Raw genomic sequence first — 21,548 nt, 5'->3', positions numbered from 1 at the left:
GATGATACGTATGTCCTATGCGCATCCCTATTTAAAATTGGGTTTTGAATCATCTGGTTTTAATTGACGAACTATTAAAAATAATTTTAATCTTTTTCAACGATTGTTATTCATTGTTTTAAACTGATTTTATTGTGAGCCACCCTGAGATCCTTAAATATAGGGCAGAATATGAATATTTGAATCAATCAATCAAATAAACCAATTTGAACCAAAAGGCCCACTACCACCTTGGCCTCCTGCCTCAATGAGGATATACCACCTCCTCTTAGGACTGTTTTGTTAGTCAAATATATAGGGATACATACAGAGGGGATATTTTATTCTCTTTAACATAATGATGGACATCACTCTTTTCCTATATATGGTATGATTTTGTCTCTCTCTTTGAATTAGTAAATTTATGCTTTTTAAAAAATTACCATTTCTTATTGTAAAGAGGAGTTGACAAAATATTAATTTCCTTTAATTACAAATGCCCCGTTTCTGAAAAGCAGTAACACAGTTGGGGAGTGGAAATTCTTCTGTGGTAATAACTATATGTGTCTATGATTCTATGATTCTATATATGGGTTGAGCGTAATTTTGGGGGAGCAAAAATTGTAAATGGAAGGCAAGCAGAATAAAGAAGCTCGCCTCTGCATATTATTGTTAACCGAAACTGGTTTCTCCCAAAGCCAGGCAGATGTCAGTAGTTCTATAATGAGATTTTTTTACCCTCCCATTTCTGTCCCCATTTCCTAACAGATAGAATTATCTTTAGGGAAAAAGAGAACTCTAGATGAGACACTTACAATGTCTAATGTTCCCCCTAGTTTCTTCTATTATTTTTAACCTCATTTCTACCCTGCTGACAGTCCGCCTGAAATATTTACCATTGCACCAAAAACGCACTGGTGACTGGAATCTGTAAGGAATCCTGCTGACACAGATTTAGATAACCCCTGGTTCACTGCATATTATGATAAAACGTTTTTAAAATGCTGACTTCTAAGAGTCATTAAGCTTCTGCTTCACTAACCTTGCTGGAGAAAGCAAGAGACAAATAGTTTCACCAGCGCACTAAATTAAGAGCAGCTGCTATGCTCCAGCTTTCTGACAGCTTTGAAATTTCCCTCAGTCAAATTTTTTTCTTCACCCTCTCGTGTAAATTTTAATATCATTTTCATACCCATTATTACCAAAAAAAGAGAAAGACCTGATACAGACAGGCCAAAATAAAGCTGCTTCAGGTCACTTTGGAGTCCAGAAGCCACACCAAAGCCACGCTCCAGTCCTAGGGACTGGAGTGCAGCTTTGGTGCAGCTTCCAGACTCTTAGGACGCATGCATCATTTAAACAGCATACCTCCAAAGTGACCTGAAGCAGCTTTATTTTGGCCTGTCTGTATAGGGCCAATTATTTCTAGCTAGCAGAAAATACCACTGTAACACCATAATGTAGTTAACAGAAACAACTGGTAGTAGTATCAGCAAACTGAAAATATAAAATAGGAAATGCCTAGAAATTTGATCTAAATTTGGAGTCTTTCTCTGAGGTTCGTAATAATGGCACTAATCCATGAAAAAGGAAGCAGGTGAGGTGAAATCTCATTCTTTACCTAATTTTTATGACCAACTGCACCAGTACATACTTGTTTGCATGTGCAGTGCTGTGTAAATCTACAGCGCTATATAGATAAAGTATAATAATACATAGGCATTATCTGGAATAAAGAAATTAAAAGCAAAAATAAATAATTTGGAGAAAAATACTTTGCAGCAAAAAAATAAAAATAAACTAGATTAAATCAATATAAAGGCAATGCAGATGTGTTAAGATGGATGGAGTAGCACTCCAAAGGTGGCAGGGCATATATTTTCACTGTGCCCTGATGCATTTTGATCACACAATGTAAGTGAAATGGAATCCAGAAAAGAAAGCACAATAATGAGTAGTGAAGATACTACTAAAGTAGTAGTAAAGATGTACTAAAACTGACAAAAAGCACAAACAGTAAAAACCACACTCTTCATGGCACAGACTCACAAAAACCTGACAGTAGCCTACCAATACTTATCCATCCCTCATTTAATATTCCCCAGAAAACTTCCTAGCCAATACTACTCAAGGCTCATGCCAGATAGTTTCAGCAAAACACCCCGGTTTTTCTACTGTAATGCTGGACACTGTTAGAAGCATCAGATACATAACTCATGCTTCAAATATAGATGTTCCATGACAAGGGTAAAGGATTATTAAAACTGTAATATTAAGTAACATAATTCTAATGCTCTTCAAACATTTTTCCAAGTTCAAGAAACAAATAATTCTGAGGCAAGTTTCCAGAAGGATAGTGAAGAGCGAACCAGAAAACTAACTAGCCAGCTCTAGGTATTTGGCAATCCTAGGTGAGAAATATTTCATCATCATCATCATCATCATCATCATCATCATCATCATCATCATAGTTTATTTCTATAGCGCTGTAAATGTACACAGTGCTTTACCCCTTGATTTCTGCTGTGTTCTTTGTTAAAGCTAAACATGACCTAAAACTTAGGTTTAGTCACTATAAGTAGTTTGCCTCCTTTTGTTAAAGTTTTAGCATTCTGCTTGTATTGTCTCTGCAGCCTAATTTATTGCCTTTTGTAGAACAACATTCTTTTTTCTGATTTCTGATTACGTAACGATAAAAGACATAGGATACAGGGCGGTTGTACACCCCCCATCCCCTAAGATAATGTAATAATAAATAGAGTACTACTACTAAAACTTCCTCTTTACTTAGTTTAAAACTTGTCATAAAAATGCAACACAGTATTAAACGTACTAGGCAAACATTCAAAATCAAACACAAACACGGAAACACTATTGCATGATCACTACCAAAAATGCAAAACATGAAAACAGACTAGTTTGTTTGTTGTAAACAGTAAACTCAAGACAACTGGTGACTGGCATCCCAGGTTGTGGCACTAATGGAAAGGTGGGTTTAGAGGCGGCGAGAGAAGAGGGGGCTGTTGACCATGAGGTTACATTCAAGGCGCATGTGGAAGGTGGATGATTCACCATGTGGCTGAACCACAGACACATGGGGGGGCACACATTTATGTTTTAGCCATTGTACAAAGAAACCGTCACATGGTAGCTTGCTTTTATGTCACTTGCTGTAATGATTTTTCACTTTAAAATTGTTCAGTTACGCAAAAAAAATTAAAAATCCACCAAGCCACCTCTATACACTGCTCCCTCGGGTTACGAAATTAATTCGTTCCGCGGCCGCTTTCGTAACCCGAAAAGCCTTCGTAAGCCGAATTGCCATAGGCGCTAATGGGGAAAAGCCGCGTTTCGTGCGAAAAAGCGCCGAAAAGCACCAAAAATTTTTTTCGTAACCCGAAAAACATTCGTAACCCGGAACAATTATTTCCAATGGGATTTTTTCGTATCCCGGAAATTTCGTAACCTGGGTATTTCGTATCCCGAGGTACCACTGTAGTTTGCCACCCTGGGTGACTGCCTAGTTTGTTTATATGGATGAGCCAGCTCTGTTTATGGGCATAGGCATACAAAAAGATGGCCGGTTGAAACTTGAACATTTGGAAATAGCATCCTCGCTCCAGATTTCATAATATCAATTTACTGCCAAAATCCAAATCCATCTGAATTGCAGCTTGACTAATAAATAGGGATGTCTCCTTCTTTTGTACTTCTCCAAAACCTACCTTCCAAAGAAACCTTTCAAACCACAGTGTAAATTTCTACAACTAATTAAAACCAACAGCAACCATTTACTCCTGTTTACAGTGGTCATGCTGGCCACTCCATTTTGGGAATATTAAAGTTTTGGATGATCATCTTGCTCTCAGTTGCATCATCTAAGCTTAGAGTATAGAACTGGGGAAGTATTGATACAAGAATTGCAATTCTCAGTCAAGTATAAATTACTTTATGACAGAATCACAGAACCTCAGAGTTAGAAGAGACTGTAGTGGCCATCTAGTCTAGTTCTCTGCTATGAGAGATGATCTTCCAACCTCTGTTTAAAAACTTCCAAAGAAGGAAAGTCCACCAACTTCTGATGCAGACTATTCCATTGTCACACAGCTTTTGCAAGATGTTCTTCAAAACTTTTAGTTGGCTTTTTTGTAATTTGAATCCTTTGGTTTGTGTTGTAGTCTTTAGAGCAGCAGAAAACATGCTTGCTCTGTCTTCTGCACATCTTCCCTTCAAGTATTTAAAAGATAGATTTCATATCATTTCTCAGTCTCTCCTCTTCTTGTAGCTAAACATACCCAGTGATTCCTCATAAAGCTTGGTTTCCAAACTTTTGATCATGTTGGTAATGCTTCTCTGGACATGTTACAAATTATCAATACATTTATTGAATGGTGATGTCCAAAATTGGCCATAGTATTCCAGATGAGGTTTGACCAAAACAGAACAGAGTGGTACTATTCCTTCCCTCAAGCTGGACACTATGATCCTGTTGATGCAACATAGAATTACATTAGGTTTTCTGGCTGCCACAGCACACTGTTGATTCCTGTTTAGCTTGTGCCCTACTAAGACCCCAGATCTTTTTCAAATCTACTGCGGATAAGCCAGGTGCCACTCATCCTGTATTTCTGCAATTCATTTTTCTTGCCTAGATGTAGTACCTTGCATTGATCGTTGCAGAAATTCATTTTGTTAGCTTTGGCCCAGCTCTCTGATCTGTCACAGTCATTTTGAATTCTGATCCTGCCCTCTGGTATATTAGCTATGGGGCTGTACAGACTGGCACTTTCTGCCGACCTGTATGCGCGGTAAGGGCTGAGTGTCCGCACACTCTGAGCCCTTACCATGCCACCCAGCTGCCATTATGGTGCACACGTTTAAGCGAGCGTTCCCCGATACAAGCTCTAGTTAGCCCCCCCCCCCCCGATAGCCAATGATAAGCTGGCTAGTATTTGATTTTAATGTATATTTTAATCTGTCTTACTGTTTTTTATATTGTATATGATACTATGATGTGCACCGCCCTGATTGGAAGAAGGGCGGTATACAAATAAAACATTTATTTATTATTATATACAGCGCACACCATGATGAAGCACATCATGCGCAGCGCCCAAATGTTGCTGAGTGCAACGACAGCACTTATGATGCCCCTTCAAGGATGCTGCTTAGAACAGCTTATTTTTGCTCCCTATAGGGAGCGGATCAGTGACACTGTGTCACTGATCCGGGGCAAAGAGGTGCAGCATCCCACCACCCATCTATACAGCCCCTATCCTAATTTGATGTTATCTGCAAATGTGATAGGCATGCACTCTATTCCATTGACCAATTCATTTATAACATTACCTTATAACCCTGGGCACCCCACTAGTCAAGTCCCTTTGAGATGAAAATGAATCATTGGTGAGAACTCTTGGGCTTTGCTGGTCAACTTACATTGATCTTTGCAGAACCTTACATCTAACAGCAGCACTGTCTAGCCCACATTTTACTAGCTTGTCTAAGGGGGGGATTTGAGACATAATATTGAATGTGGATATTTCAATGTGTTGTGGGTCGCTTTGATTGTCTTGTCACAGAAAAGCAGGATAAAAATAAGTTTTATTTATTTATTTTATTCAATTATTTTATTAAATTATATTGTCAAAAACCTGACTCACATCAAGATATACTACATACACAGCACTTTCCCTGATCTACCAAATTTGTAAATCTGTCAAAAAAAAGAGAGGTAAAATTAATGTGGCATGACTTGTTTCCTAAAACTGCTTGTTATACAGCCGATGTATATTGTACAAAAGACATCAAAATGTCAAAAAGTTCCATTTTCCAAAGTATTTCTTTTATTTCAAGCTTTCTGTGATGAAACTTGAGTGAATTCAATTGTCCGAAAATATATATGAAGTTCCCAAGAGACAAAATCTTAATTGCACAACTTGAATAAAAATGTATTCAAACTATAATAGTAGCCCCAACATTTGCTATCCCAACATGTGATTTGCCCACTTCAGTTGTATGTTATTTTTGCAAGACTCTTAACAACCTATTTAATTTGATTTCAACTTTTATTACAAGATATAAAACTAGGTATCAAGTTGATTTAGTGCTTCAAAGGTATACCTTATTTTAAAAAAAGAAAATTAAACCTTTCCCCACTTTGGCATCAGGATCAGGATAAACAGAACCAGGGGTGTACTCCTCCTTGAATGTACACAACACTCCTAGCAAAATGCTAGTTGTCCCAAAGTGCAATGTAACATAACATGATGTGATATCTTGTGTTGTGAAAAAGGGCATGTGCGTATATTTTAAACACAAGAAAGAACAGCTTAGCTAATGTTCAGCAGGAATATTGTGGGCTGCTGTGGACAAAACTAAAGTCACAGCAGTTTAATCCCTGTAGCTATTTTTATTTCATTAGAAATAAGGGTTTTAAATCTCTTATGGCTAAAGCTCAGCTCCCAGTACTACTGAAAGAGATACTAGTTGGTCATTTGGTGCTACTGTTAAACGGAAGCACACAAAATTCACAGTGTGCTCTTGCCAAAGGAACAATTATGTACAAAACATGTTCAATGTGCATGTGTACCTTCAAGTCACTGGTCCGCCTATTTGTTGTTGCTAACTGCCCTCAAGTCTACTTCAACCTCTGGCTACCCTTTGAATGAAACATCTCCAATACTCACTATCCTCGACCGACTGCTCCATTCCTGCAAACACAGGCCTTGTCTTCTTCGATTGAATCTGTCCATCTGGTGTGTGGTCTTCTCTTTCTGCTGACCTTTATCTTTAGAAGCATTATAGTGAGTCACGTCCTCTCATGATTTGGCCAAAGAACTACAGCCGTAATTTAGTCATTTTGGCCTCTAGGGAAAATTCAGCTCCGAATTACTCATATCCAAAATAGGATTTCGTGTCATGGTGATGAGTTCATTTAAACATTTTTACTGTTATCTCCCACTCTGTTTTATCCAGTTTTATCTTAGGCTATTTTATTTTGTATCCCATTTTATTAAATTTGCTTTTATTTAGTCTGTATTTGTTTTAACCGCCTATATAAGTTTTAGGTGTGATCCAGTTTTATCTTTGTATGTACGCGGATATTTTGATACTTTTTTATCTTGTATTTTATATTTTGTGTTTTGTAATTGTATTTAGTATTGCATTGATATGGTCAGCTGACTAATCTTTAAATTTGTTGTTGTTAACTATTTATTTGTCTTTTTAGCTGTGCATAGTATCTGCAGAACTCCATTCCAGCACCACATCTCAAATAAATCGATTTTCTTCCTATCAGCTTTTGTCACTATCCTGCTCTCACATCCATATAGCGTGATGGGAAAACAATGGAATGAATGATCCTTAACATCTCTGCCCAGCTGGGCAGCAATGGGATAAGAGACCAGAGAGAGAGAGAATCCATCCACCACTGCCAGTCCACTTATAGCAACCCTTTTAATTTTCCATAGGATTATTTTTAGTCAAGGAATACTCAGAGGTGGTTTGCCAGTTCCTTCCTCTGAATAGCAGCCTCTCTGGCTTTTCATCGCGAATGATGATTCAGGAAGGACTCATCCCATGCTTTCTACAAGCGCACTGATGACTAAAAAGGCCGATCCGAGATAAACAAGTCCGGTTTCAGAAAGCACAGCAGAAAGTCTCCTTGGATTATGTTTCCGGGTTGTGGTTCTTTCTGCGTTGTCGTTTCTCTTCGAGACTCGTTCGGCGTGAGCTTTCAAAGAAGGCTGCCGCATTGTGGATAGTGCATCTCCATGCCTCCCGGTGCGAGGCCAGGGCAGACCCTTGTTGATGATCAATTTGGCCGAGCCTGAGATGTTGTTTCAGGGAGTCCTTGTATCTCTTCTTTGGAGCGTCCCTCTTACACTGACCCGTGGTGAGGTCACCATAGAATATTACAGCATCTAGTATTCCTTGGTAGTCCAGATTTGATGTCTTTTGGAGTCTCCCTCCTTGGAGGTCTTTAAGCAGAGGCTAGATGGCCATCTCTCAGGCATGCTTTAATTGAGAGTTCCTGCATGGCAGAATGGGGTTGGACTCGATGGCCCTCGTGGTCTCTTCCAATTCTACGATTCTATGATTCCTTTTCAGCTACATGTGGTTCTTTCTCCGCATCTCATATCTTCTGTGTGTATTTGGAGGAGTTGAAGAAAATGAGCAGCAATTTTCAGCTCTGGATTTAGGTCACAGACTCTTTTTGGGGCTAATGACTATCCAAAAAATACATGCATACAGTCAGCTCTCCCCATAGGCGGGCTTGCCTTCCGCGGCTTTGAGCTTACGCAGAAGGCAAGCTCCGGCAAAAGTAATGGGGCACATAGCCATGCCGCGTGCCCCATGTTGCAAGCATGCGCCCCATTATTTCCTATGGTGCCTGAGCATACGCTCTTTTCCCCATACGTGGGGGGGCCCAGAACAAATCCTCTATGTATGGGGAGGGCGAACTGTATTTACTCTAATTTTTCTTATATACTCATTATTTGATGACAACTGCACTTGTACTTGGTTCTGTACACCACATTAATGGGGTGTTTTTAAGCACTCATATTGTAATCAGAAGCTGGGGTATATATAAGTATTATACAGTTACAGCAACACATCCTAATATTACAGTTGTTTTGTTGGAATTCACAAAATATATCTACAAATTGACTAAGTGGTACAGTGTACAATATACTGCACTTAAAAAAAGTAATCATTGGGATTTTTGTCAGTGTTTTACATTGTTATGTTGTTGTTTCTCTGTGTCTCTGTTATTTTCAAGCTTCCAAGAACAGACAGGATCTGATGCTTTTAGGGTATTGTGCAAGATAAGAGGAAGGGTGAATATTTTTAACATGCAATCTTAATGTAGCACTGAAAAAAAATCCCACATTCATTTTGAGTTAATTTTTAGTTTGCGATCTGACACTCTGCTGTTACAGACAGCCAAAATAAAGTGCTTCGAGTCACAGTGGGGTATGGTGTTTCCATGATGCATGCGTCCTAAGAGTCCAGAAGTCGCACCAAAGCCACGTCCAGGAGCGTGGCTTTGGTGCGGCTTTTGGACTCTTAGACACATGCCTCATTGAAAACACATACTCCACTTGGACGAAGCCGCTTTATTTTGGCTGTCTGTAACAGCCTAATTAAAATGCAACCCTGGTTCAGCAAAACCATGTGTGTGCACACACACACACACACACACCACACATATTGCATACACACACACAACACTTCTGTCAAACTGAAACAAACACAGAACTAATATAATCTGAGGTTCAAGATATCACCATTACCAAACCTAATCTAGTTGCTTGTGCCAGCTAGAGTAGGACTCAATTGAATAGATGGTTAAGGAAAGACTTGTTTAAATTGCATCAATACAGTGTATCTACCATATATGCCTGACTATAAGTGGACCTCAAGTATAAGTCATGGGCAAATTTTGGTGCCAAAATTATGGATTTTGCTAGGACCCGAGGAGAGGTCGAGGGTAAAAGTTAGGGGCATATAGAAAAGGATCTGAAGGATGAAGCAAAGCAAAACAATGTCAAAGAACTTACAAAATTCCAGCAGACATAACTCTTTGTGCTTATTCTTAAGGCTGGATGGATGAGAGAATATAGAGGGTAAGTGCTTCCAGGACAGATTATATTCTTGCTTTTCACCAGGGGATGGTTCCTTCTTTTAAATAAGAGTTAAGATACACTACATACATTGACCCATGAATAAGGCAACTCAGTTTTTTGGGGCCAATTTTTGACCTAAATTTCTAGACTTATACATGAATATATACAGTAATCTAGCTGAAATTTAGGTTACAGATTCATTTTGGGTCTTATGATTACCAAAGACTACATGCTTATTTATTATGGTTTCTCTTACATTCTCTTTATTGCACTTGATTTTCCAAAGTCTAACTATTTTTAAAGCCTAATTTTGCATCACGGTGAGTAAGAAGAACTGTCTGGCTTTTCAAACCCACTCAACAAAATGGATGGTAGGCATTCCAACAACTCTGCAGCCCTTGAATTACATGGTAATAAAGTTCTGTTTCAAATACCAGAAACTAATTTTTCTGATGTGATGACTTTATCGCTACATGCGAATGGTAAAGACAGTGTGGCTGAGCTGTAAGAGGGCGATCAAAATGTCCACCTTCTCTTTTTTGCAATCACTTTGCATAAGGAATATATGCAATATATGAGATGGATGGATAGACAGACATATGTGATCTATGCTCTACAAACAGGTATAAAGTTTCATGATGTGATGGTGGGGAATGAAAATGCACACATCTATTATGCATACAAAAACAGATCCAACATCACAATTAATGACGATCAAAGTGGTAATTAAAAAATTATGCATTTGTGCAATGTCCTAATGATTACAGGTTGCAAATGAACAACAACATGTGCTGGGTCTCAGAATCCACTGAAGCAGCATTTGTCTCTTTGACAGACAAATTGAATACCCATCTAGATGTCATTCTCATAATATATATATATATATATATATATATATATATATATATATATATATAAAACCATCCAATCATGCATTCCCCCAGCTGCCAAATTTCTTCCCTGACAAACATTCGGTTCACCAGACTGTAGTCATCTGGGACTAATGAAAGTGAATAGAGCTCATTTCATTCAATTATTCATAGACTAATATTAAAGGCTTTAAAAGAATGGGCACTGTACATGATAGATAGCAATTATCACTTCATTTATACTACCATTAAAGCCCAACTCTCGTTGTGAAAAGGCTGTATTTCAGTTCTGCGGAGCCTATTTCATCTTTGAGCTCCAGGTATGTAAAAAAAATAAAGTACAAAATCATGATCCATCTTCAAAAAAATAATCACAGATCCTAACTAGAATGAGAGCTTTATAGCTCTAGTGTATGTGTTTACTTTGATGACAGATGGTAGATAGAGAATACTTATTTAACATTCTTCACATACATATACAGAGTATTTCTAGCAAGTGCCACAGACAGTATTAAATATTGCTTGTGGAGTATTAAAATTTCAGTAAATGAGAAAAAAAATCAGAGTTTAACATTATTTCAAAAGAATTTTGAAACATTTTACAGATGATAATCCATTGTTCATTATGCATTACATATAGTTCCCAAGTCTTCCCAGGAACAAGTGTAGCACAAAGGACCAGAATTCTATGTTAAAAGCCCTAATCGTTTTGCCATGAAGAACACCCAAACTGTGCCCTTTAAGAGATTTTGGACTTCAGTTCCCAGAAATCTCAGCCATGTTGACCAAGAACCTTATTGCATATATTATTTTCCCCATTATGGGAACTGGAAGGGGATTCTCGGGGTCACGTGCAACCGGGGAAAAACAGATTTTATCGCACAACAAATTGTGCTCAAAATGGCCCCGTTCCGTTCCGCGGTGCAAAGCCGTCCCCATTCAGTACTGAGAGGCACCATTTTGCTCAGCCGGAAGACTTCCAACCCGAACATTTAATGCGCCTCAGAACTGAATGGGGACGGCTTGACGCCGCAGAACAGAATGGGGCCATTTTGAGGACGATTTGATGTGCAATAAAATCCGTTTTTTCCTGGTCACGCGCAGCCCCGGGAATCCTCTTCCAGTTCCCATAATGCGGAAAATAATGTGTGTGATAAGGTTCCAATAATCTGGGATTCTGGGAGCTGAAGTCCAAAATCCCTTAAAGAGCACAATTTGGGGACCACCGGAACTGTTCCTCACTGTTTAAAATTTAAATTGTTTTACACTGATTTATCTGTATACTACCCTAAAAGTCTATCATACAGGGATGGATGTACATACTGTAATACAAAATATAATATTATAGTATACTGTTTAAGCTATAGGTTGTTTTATTGTAAACCACTTCCAGTATTAACATGTTCATAAATAAAGGTCTGGTTATGAACCAGGACCTTAAACCAAAGTTTTAAGTTATTGATTAGTAAATTGAAAGTGAACCACAGCATTTGATGGTGGCAGATCTCTATGTTTATACAAAATTAATATGGCTTCCTATACTGCCACTAGGAAAAGGCAGGTCCTGGTAATGCATTGGTATGGGGTTTTTTTCTTTTACATTTCTTTTCAGTCAGCCCTAGCAATATCAATCGTGAAATCCCTTTTTAAATTCAGAGCAAGATTATAATTTAATGCAGATAGACTACTGCGCTTAGGAGACCTTGGTCTGAATCTTGGCATTAAGCCATTAGGTTCATTGAATGGTGATGGACCTAATCTGCATCTCAGACTGATCTCCTACATCTGTGCAGTTTAGCTTCTTAAAGGAAAAGCAAGCTAAAAATATACAAATAGTAACTGTTCTACCAAACTATGAAGAGGGAAACAATGAATATTTATGAATTTTATAATATCATCCAGGGTTTGAAAGAAGGTCTAAGCAAGGCCTTATCTAGTAGACATCACCAAAAACAGCCTAACCACCCTCTTTAGCACTTGCTGCTCTAAAAACCCAGGCTTCCAATGTATGTTCAGTTACAAATCCCCAATAAAAATAATGCCGTACTGGATTTCCCCTCAGGTCAGCATTTCGAAACCGGTAACGTTTGTTTTCACGTTAAGCCCCAATTATTATTTTTAAGCAGAAAATCCTCCAATGCGCTAAGCGTTATTTTACACAGAACGGCGGCACATATTCTGAGGTTATCATCAAGTTCTGCTTGTACTTGCCAAACACATGGGGGCAGCTGACAACAGCATTAGACGCATGTACAGCTGTTCTCAAAGGATTTCAAAGAGACAAGTACACTCTTTTGCAATTCAATAAACTGCGTTTTCTCACGCTCAAGTGGTGACCTCTTCTTAAATACAAACACAACAAGATACAGCACACACACACACAAAACCAAACCCCAGAGCATCTCAGATCTCAATCTACATTTCAAAGCAAACGAACAAAATCCTTATACTGCTCACAATTTTATTAAACATGCTTTATATTTACGTTTATTCACACGGTTTTAGTTTTGAAAAGGCAGAGGATGAAGAAAGCTTATGCAAATTAATTCAAAATACAGTATGCCAAAACATCTGCAAATCATTAGTTATTGCTACCACACTTTCTGGAAGAGATGAGTGGGTTAAAGAAAAGCAAGTCAAAGATTTTCCTGGGGTTTACTTATCAAGGACTGGTCCATTCTCTTAGATGCATTGCTAGAGAAGGCAACCAAAAAGGAAACATTGATATAAGACCCTTCCAAAAATCTAGTATCCACCCACAGAATTCAGGTCCTCAATTCTGCAAAGGAAACAGTGACTTCAAAACAAAAATACTTGCCAAAGACAAGAAACTGAAGTAAAGAAGTGGCCATAGCTTTAACCAGACTCTAAGGCACTATGATTGAAGGAGGAAAGGAGAAATGGTCTTTAGATTCTCTTTGAATAGCTCACATTGCACCTTTAACACAGAGACATGCGCATATCCACAATCTTAATTCCGCTTATTGCTTGGAATTCAGTATCCAACTGACAGAATCTTGGCTAAGAATGAAGGAATCCCACAAGCAATATTTAATTGACCAAAAACAGGAGCAGAATGCAGGCTAAGTAGTCAAAAGCACCACAAATCTGTCTGCATTCTGAAGCATGGAAAAATATACTTCTTTGGAACTAAGGTCCAAGACACACTGCAGAAATGATCCAGTTTGAGACCAGTTTAACAGCCCTGGCTCAATGCTAGGGGATTCTGGGAACTGTAGCTTTGTGAGGCATTTAGCCTTCTCTGTCTGGTGACACAATAAACTAGTTTCCAGGATTCCCTAGCGCTGAGCCAAGGCAGTTAAAGTGGTCTCAAACTGGATTATTCCTGCAGTGTGTTTTGGACCTAAGTATTTTACAGCCCACTAATGTAACATTTCCATACCTTAAAATCTGACTAATAAGACTATGAATAAACAAGGGAAGAATTTTGCATTCTACACAACCTAAGCCACAAGGCAAAGAACACAGTGCAATGCACACTACAGTCAGCCATCTGTATCAACAGATTCTTTATCCACGGATTCAAGTATCCACGGCTTGAACATATTCAAAAATGTATATAACATTCAAAACGCAAACATTGATTGTGCCATTTTACATAAGGGACAGTATTTTACTTCCATTATGTTTAATGGGACTTGAGAATCCATGGATTCTGTTATCCACGGGGGGTCCTGGAACCAAACCCTAACGGATACCAAGGGCCCACTGTACTACTTATCAGAGTTTACAAAGATGAATTTAAGAACATGACAGACTATGAAATAAGTCATCACAGGTGAAAGGGGGTTCTTTCTCATACTCCCAAGATTATTTCTGCATTATTCCAGGGTGGGGAAGGTGCAGCACTCCAAAGGCTATAGGACTAGAAATCCAGTCAGTGGTGTATGGCGAGAGGACTATCAGTTCTATTTGAAGAGACATATTCTCTATCTCTTGCCAAAATTTGTAACACTTTTCTTCAAAATATTTGGCTAAGGAACACTACTATCGTTAATATTAAAATGTTGTATTATGAACCATCTTAAGCTTTAGAAAGGAAATTTAAATATAAGCCAATACTGCCTTCAAGTTGCCAGAGCTGTCAGAGGTGGTTTGCAATTGCTTACCTCTAAATATACTCCACAGCAGCTAGTATTCCCTAGTTATTTCCTTCCCCAAGTATTACCCAGCATGGCAGAATGGGGTTGGACTGGATGTCCCTTGGGGTCTCTTCCAACTCTATGATTCTATCGTCAGATCTATCGATATAGGATTTCAACCGTATTCTTTGCCTTCCAACTGTGTTTGGGATTTGTTTGGTTGAGTATCAATCCCCTTTCTCTTTGTCTTCTTTCATAGTTGAAGAATCTATGTACTACCCAGGTCTAATTCTGGTTAGCTTCCAAGATTTGACAGGATTTCATGTTTTCAAGTACTGTATAGTTTTATCGGTATGCAATAAGCTAACTACAGCCATAAATTCTGTACTGGCCACTGAGTAACTGCAGCTGGGAACACTTCATGGCTCCTAGATGCACTAAAATTAACAGAAAATTATTTACTTTAAAAGCATATAAAACAAGTAGAATACTAGTTAAATGAAAGAACACAGATGAGGGCAACTATGGGACAAATGCACTTCGGGCCCATACAGACAGGCACCATAAAGCTCCTTCGGGTCACTTTGGAGGTATGCTATTTAAATGATCCATGCGTCCTAAGAGACTGGAAACTGCGCCAAAGCTGCGCTCCAATCCTTTGGCACCGCTTCTGGCCTCTTAGGACGCATGCATCATTTAAACAGCATGCCTCCAAAGTGACTCAAAGCAGCTTTATTTTCGCCTGTCTGTATGGGCCCATTTCCTTGGTTCAGGGATCCAATGAAGTTGGAGGCTAACTGACAAATGAGGATCCCTGAACCAATGAAATTCAATGATAGCCGTAGAACAGAACTGAGGATACAAAAAATACAGAATTCGCTTCAACCACTGAAAGAGTCAACACAGAAACTAAAGTATTCTGCAAATGTGACTAAAAAGCAACAAAAACATTGTTCCCACCCAAAGGTGCAAGGAAACTATATGCACTATAAAAAGGGATCCAAAGAATTTTCTTTCTCTGCCCCTTTCCATAATGTTATGACAAGGAAAGCTGCCATGTTTTCTGGAAGATTTCTTCTGAAAATCTTTATAGCATTTAATTCCTCTTTTAAAATATCTATGTAACAATTATTGGAGTACATAGGAAGAGAATGAAGCAATGTTGACTTTTTCATATCTGTTCAATTGTAGATGACACCCATGGAAGATTTCCCCTTTTTGTCACATTTCCTATTCATTTTGCTTCAAAAGTAACCTTTGGGTTATTTAAAGCAGCAATTAATTTTCCAAGTAATTTTGAAGGGATCTCCTGTACTACATACATCAAAGAAGGTGAAACCCTTTCATTTTCTTCAGGGCCTGAATGTGAGGGATTTTTTTTAATGGATTAAGCATTAATAAATACGATTTCAAAGATTTATTACAAAAAAACCGCCCCTGAACATTTATGAGAATCTAAATAATTGGGGGGGGGGGGGGACAGAAAGGTTTGACTTAACTATTTTAAGATACAAATACAGAATGAAATGTTACATTAAGTAATGAGTTCTTATTGTCAGTTTCAAAACATTAGGCAAGCACAAGTGGTTACCAAGACAAAATACAAAGACCTGAAGTTTTTGTGATGGAGATAATTCTTCATAGGCTTATATTTAGCACCTTAACTATTCAGTCACTGTTGTTGTTTATGGAATCACAGAATCATAGAGTTGGAAGAAACCAAAAGGGCCATCCAGTCCAACCCCATTCTGCCATGCAGGAACTCTCAATCAAAGCATCCCCGACAGATGGCCATTCAGCCTGTGCTTAAAGACCTCCAAGGAAGGAGACTCCACCAAAATCTCTGAGGAAGGAGTGTGTTCCACTATCGAACAGCCCTTACTCTCAGGAAGTTCCTCCTAATGTTAAGCTGGAATCTCTTTTCCTGCATCCATTATTCCGGGTCCTGTTCTCTGGAGCAGCAGAAAACAAGCTTGCTCCCTCCTCAATATGACATCCCTTCTAATACTTAAACAGGGCTATGATATCACCTCTTAACCTTCTCTTCTCCAGGCTAACCATACCCAGCATCTCCCTTTCCTCATAGGGCTTTATGGTTTCCAGACCCTTCACCATTTTAGTTGCCCTCCTTTGGACACACTCCAGTTTCTCAATGTCTTTTTTGAATTGTGGTGCCCCAAACTGGATGCAATATACCAGGTGGGACCTGACCAAAGCAGAATAGAGTGGCACTATTACTTCCCTTGATCTAGACACTATAGTTTTATTGATGCAGTTTAAAATTGCATTGGCCTTTTTAGCTGCCGCATCACACTGTTGACTCATGTTCAACTTGTGGTCTGCTTGGACTCACATATCCTTTTCATACATATAAAGTCTCGTTCAGCCAGGTGTCCCCCGTCCTATATCTGTGCATTTTATTTTTCTGCCCTAAGTGCAGTACCTTATATTTCTCCCTGTTGAAGTTCATTTTGTTAGCTGTGGCCCAACTTTCTAGTTTATTCAGGTCATTTTGAATTGTGATCCTGTCCTCAGGGGTATTAGCTCCTACTCTTAGTTTGGTGTCATCTGCAAATTTGATAAGTATGCCCTCAATACTGTCATCCAAGTCATTGATAAAGATGTTGAATAGCACAGGGCCCAGGACAGAGCCCTGTGGGACCCCACTGGACACTTCTCTTCAGGATGAAAAGGAGCCATTGTTGTTGTTGTGGAGGTGGTGGTGGTGGTGTGCCTTCAAGTCATTTCCAACTTATGACAACCATCAGGAGAAACTATCATGGGGTTTTCTTGGTGAGATTGTTTCAGAGGCAGTTTGCCACTGTCTTCCCCTGAGATTGAGAGCATGTAACTTTCTAAGCCAGTATGTTGTAGTGGTTTGAGTGCTGGACTATGATTCTGGAGACCAGAGTTTGATTCCCAGCTCAGCCATGAAACTCACTGGCTGACCTTGGGCAAGTCAGAAATCCTACTTTTCATACAGAAATGCTTCACTGAAATATAAATGTTAGCCTTTGCTTTGATGATCAATATATAAAAACAAACATTAATAGCTATATGTTTACCTTTGAGAACACTGAGCAAAATCCAACTTCTCATGGACTAGAACAAGACAAATCCACATTGAGAGATAAGTGAGACATGAGGTATACAGAGTTTGCGGCTGCTTCCTGCCATGATATGGATTTTATTTTTTGCCCTTCGCAGCAATAACTCAATGTGCACCATGTATGCTGAACTTTATTTTCAAACTTCACCAGGAATACCATACAAAAGTTTCCTTTAAAGGTAATGGTAAAGGTTTCCCCTGTGACAAGGGTGTCAAGTTGTGTCCAACTGTAGGGGGTGGTGGTCATCTCCATTACTAAGCCAAAGAACCAGCATTGTCAAAGATAGCTCTGTGTCATGTGGCCAGCATGATTGCACAGAACGCTGTTAGCTTCCCACCAAAGTGGTACCTATTTATCTACTAGCATTCTTGCATCCTAGGTTGGCAGAAGCTGGCACTAGTTATGGGAGCTCATTCCATCACGCTGCGCTTCGGTCTCCAACTGCTGACCTGCCAACCTTGCAATCAACAGAGTCAACATCTTAACCGCTGAGCCACTCTGTTTCCTTAGCATTTAGGAAAAGACTGTCAATAAATTTGCAGATGACACCAAATTAAAAGGCGTAGCTAACACCCCAGGGGACAAGTTCAAAATTCAAAATGATCTTAACACATCAGAGAGCTGGGCCAAAAGTAACAAAATGAATTTCAACTGGGAGAAAGGTAAGGTACTACACTTAGGTGGAAAAAATTAAATGCACTGATATAGGATGGGTGACACCTGCCTTGACAACTTGGAAAGAGATCTAGGCGCCTTAGTAGTCCACAAGCTAAACATGAGTCAACACTGTCATGCAGCAGCTAAGAAAATCAATAGGATCCTAGGCTGCATCAATAGGAGTGCAGTGTCTAGATAGAGGGAAGTAATAGCATCACTGTATTCTGCTTTGGTCAGGCCTCACCTGGAATACTGTGCCCTGTTCTTGGCACCGCAATTCAAGGGTGTGTATGTACAGCACTGTGTAAATCTACAGCGCTATATAAATAAAGCATAATAATAATAATAATAATAATAATAATAATAATAATAGGCGTATTTACAAGCTGGAGTGTATCAAGAGGAGGGAGATCAAAATGGTGAAAGCTCTATGCCCTATAATATGTATTACTATATTCTGGTTGGCCTGTAGAAATAATTATTGACTATTAAACGTGGATATAATTTACTTCTTTCACATGGCAAATACCTTTGGAAAGTTTGGAAAGCAGTTTGATAAAAAGTGTAAATTGTGTAAATTTACAGCGCTTTATAGATAAAGGTTAATAATAATAATAATAATATTTCTCCCTGATGTTTTTCAAGTACTGAAGAGGAGCAGCACACAAAAAGTAGATGGGAAAGTGCCAATGAAAGCTCAAATGCAGGGTTATGGACTCTATCCAGGGTTATGAAAACTCTAACATAGGGTTTTCATCTTTTTAAAGGATCCCCCCCCCCATACTTTTCTTTGAGCTCTTCAGTGTCAGTACTTCATCCATGTACACAGCTAAGAGTATCTCCCTTTAAGGAAACTTTCTAGTTCTTATCTATACTTAGTACAAATCTTCAATGGCTACTACAGATTCTGAGTGTTTGATTGCCATTGGTAAAATGTCTGCTTTAATGCAATCCCAAATAAATAACAAATCAAGAATCCATTGATGTAAAGAGAGTCAATTTAAAGTTATCTTCAAAACAGACATTTTAAAGCACTGATTCATGAGCTCTATAGAATATCCTTGGCTTTCCATTTCTTGGGTCAATGAAATGCAATGTAGTGCAAGGCAGTGGTTTTAATGAAAAAGAAAAAAGTATACACAATGCGTCTGACATTCTTTTCTGCATTTACATATCTCTCCAGCACATTATCAAACAGCCATTTGCTTTATTTCTGCTGCCAAGCCTCTGTTGAACTCAATGCAGATTGGCCTTAACATTTTAACCAGATATGCACAGATTACCAGTGCTTTCTGTGACATTAAGTTTATTGAATGGTCTGAAAGGTTTCAATCAATGTGCATGGCTGACTTTCTACAAGATGGCATGCAGCCAGTTAGAGAAAGTGCATGCACTCATATTCCACTATAATTCTATAAGATCCATTAATATGTGCCTTCAATTCTATTCTAACTTGAGGCAACTCTATCACAGGGTTTTCAGGGCAAGATTTATTCAGAAGAAGCTTGTCATTCCCTTTTCTAAGGCTGAGAAAGTGTGACCTACCCAACATCTTCCAGTAGTTTTCTGTGCTGAAACCCTGGTATCACACAGTCCTAGTACAACACTCAAACCACTAACCCCACTGGATCATCCTATAACTACTATCACCTACAGCAGGAATGGCACTCTTTTTAGTGTATCAGCTTTATTCTCGGCTCAGATTTTGCTAAGTAACTTCTTGCAAACACAGCAACATCATTATACAAAAGTTTCCCTGGTAACAGCCAATAATTACAATAATTTACAGGTGTCTTCTTAAAGCTGCTTCTCATCCTCTACTGAAGCAGAAATCAAAGAAAGCACCTCACTAATAGCCATATTAAACTGCACTTGACTGTTTAAAACTCTGTAATAACTGATCAGAAACACCTCTTTATATGTATGTACCAATTTTCTCTATTCTTCTACTGCAATTTTGTTTTTGTTTTTTTTGTTTGGACCACCAAAAGCCACTAGAGAAGAGTCCATCTGAAACCTGCCCAAGACTGCATTTTGTCTCGACTTATTCCCTGGAATCATACAGTTTACTACGCAATTGAATGGAAGTAACAACATTTTGTTTGTATGAGGTTGCTGTGTTAAGGGAATCATTATGTCCACACACAAACAAGTGATATGTTAATATTTCCATCTTTCATCCCATCATTCAGTTGACAGAACCACAAAGCGGCTCACAATATGAGCACAATCACTATAATGTAAAATATTAAAATATATTGAGAATAAGCTCACAAACTTGACAAACCGAAAGAAAAATATAAGTAGGGAAGACACTGACTGGTCCTATGCAGATGGGCAGAATACCATGGGCCAACTGCATGGTATCCTACCTGCAATTCTGACCTGGCACAGCAATGAGTGGGTGTTCACATGACTGCCCATCATTGTACCATAGAAGCACCAGACCGTGCAGCCCTTAGAAGAGCTCTCCCCTCCATCCACCATCAACCAGAGGGAGAAAAAGGCAACCCAGCTCCATCAGGCCTTGCCTGAAAGAAGAAGGCCCTCCCTCCATCCATCATTGAGAGGGAGAGAAAGACAGGCCAGCTCCATTGGGCCTAATCAGAGTAAGAAGAAGGGCCCTCCCTCCAGTCCATCTGTGAAAATAATTATGAGGGGCAACAGGGGGTGCCAAAATATTTTGATCCTAGGGTGGCCAAATGCCTAAAGCCGGCCCTCATAATGGCAGAAACAGGGCACCTGGCCTCACCCACATAGCCAGGTGCCCCCTTTCAATGTTACAGACTACAACAAGGGCCTTCAGAGTGAATGTTGTGGCAGCGGCAGGAAAGGAGCACATGGGGCCATAAAGTCTGCTGGCTGTCATGGAGGAATTTCCATGACACAAACAACCAGTCTTTTTAAACCATGTTAAGTTCCCTTTGATCTGAGGTCTGTCTGGAACTCCCAAACTGGTATACAGACTGGCCGTCCAAGAGGGGGCTATTGGCCTGCATCGTCCATAAAAGATGACCTCAGGCTGGAGAGAACATGGGCCTTTTGACCTGTCCATTCTGCCCCTGGGAAACACAACAAAACGAGGAGATTTTAGCACACCATCCGAATACAACAACTATGGGCAGGCTAGCCATGGGAATCAGATGCTCCACATACAGTAGATCCTTGGGGTTTGGTTCCAAGATCCCCCATGGATAA

At 39.1% G+C, this 21,548-nt stretch overlaps 1 protein-coding gene across 1 annotated transcript in view; it reads right to left on the bottom strand.

The window, feature by feature from the left end:
* The window catches only part of ARHGAP32 (Rho GTPase activating protein 32), a 305,906-nt gene that overhangs the window by 273,985 nt on the left and 10,373 nt on the right, over positions 1–21,548 (bottom strand). The gene's annotated exons all lie outside the window — the stretch shown is intronic.

This window comes from Sceloporus undulatus, chromosome 6 (assembly GCF_019175285.1).
Source record: "Sceloporus undulatus isolate JIND9_A2432 ecotype Alabama chromosome 6, SceUnd_v1.1, whole genome shotgun sequence".
Lineage (NCBI taxonomy): Eukaryota > Metazoa > Chordata > Lepidosauria > Squamata > Phrynosomatidae > Sceloporus > Sceloporus undulatus.
This window is presented reverse-complemented; position numbering and strand designations above follow the sequence as displayed.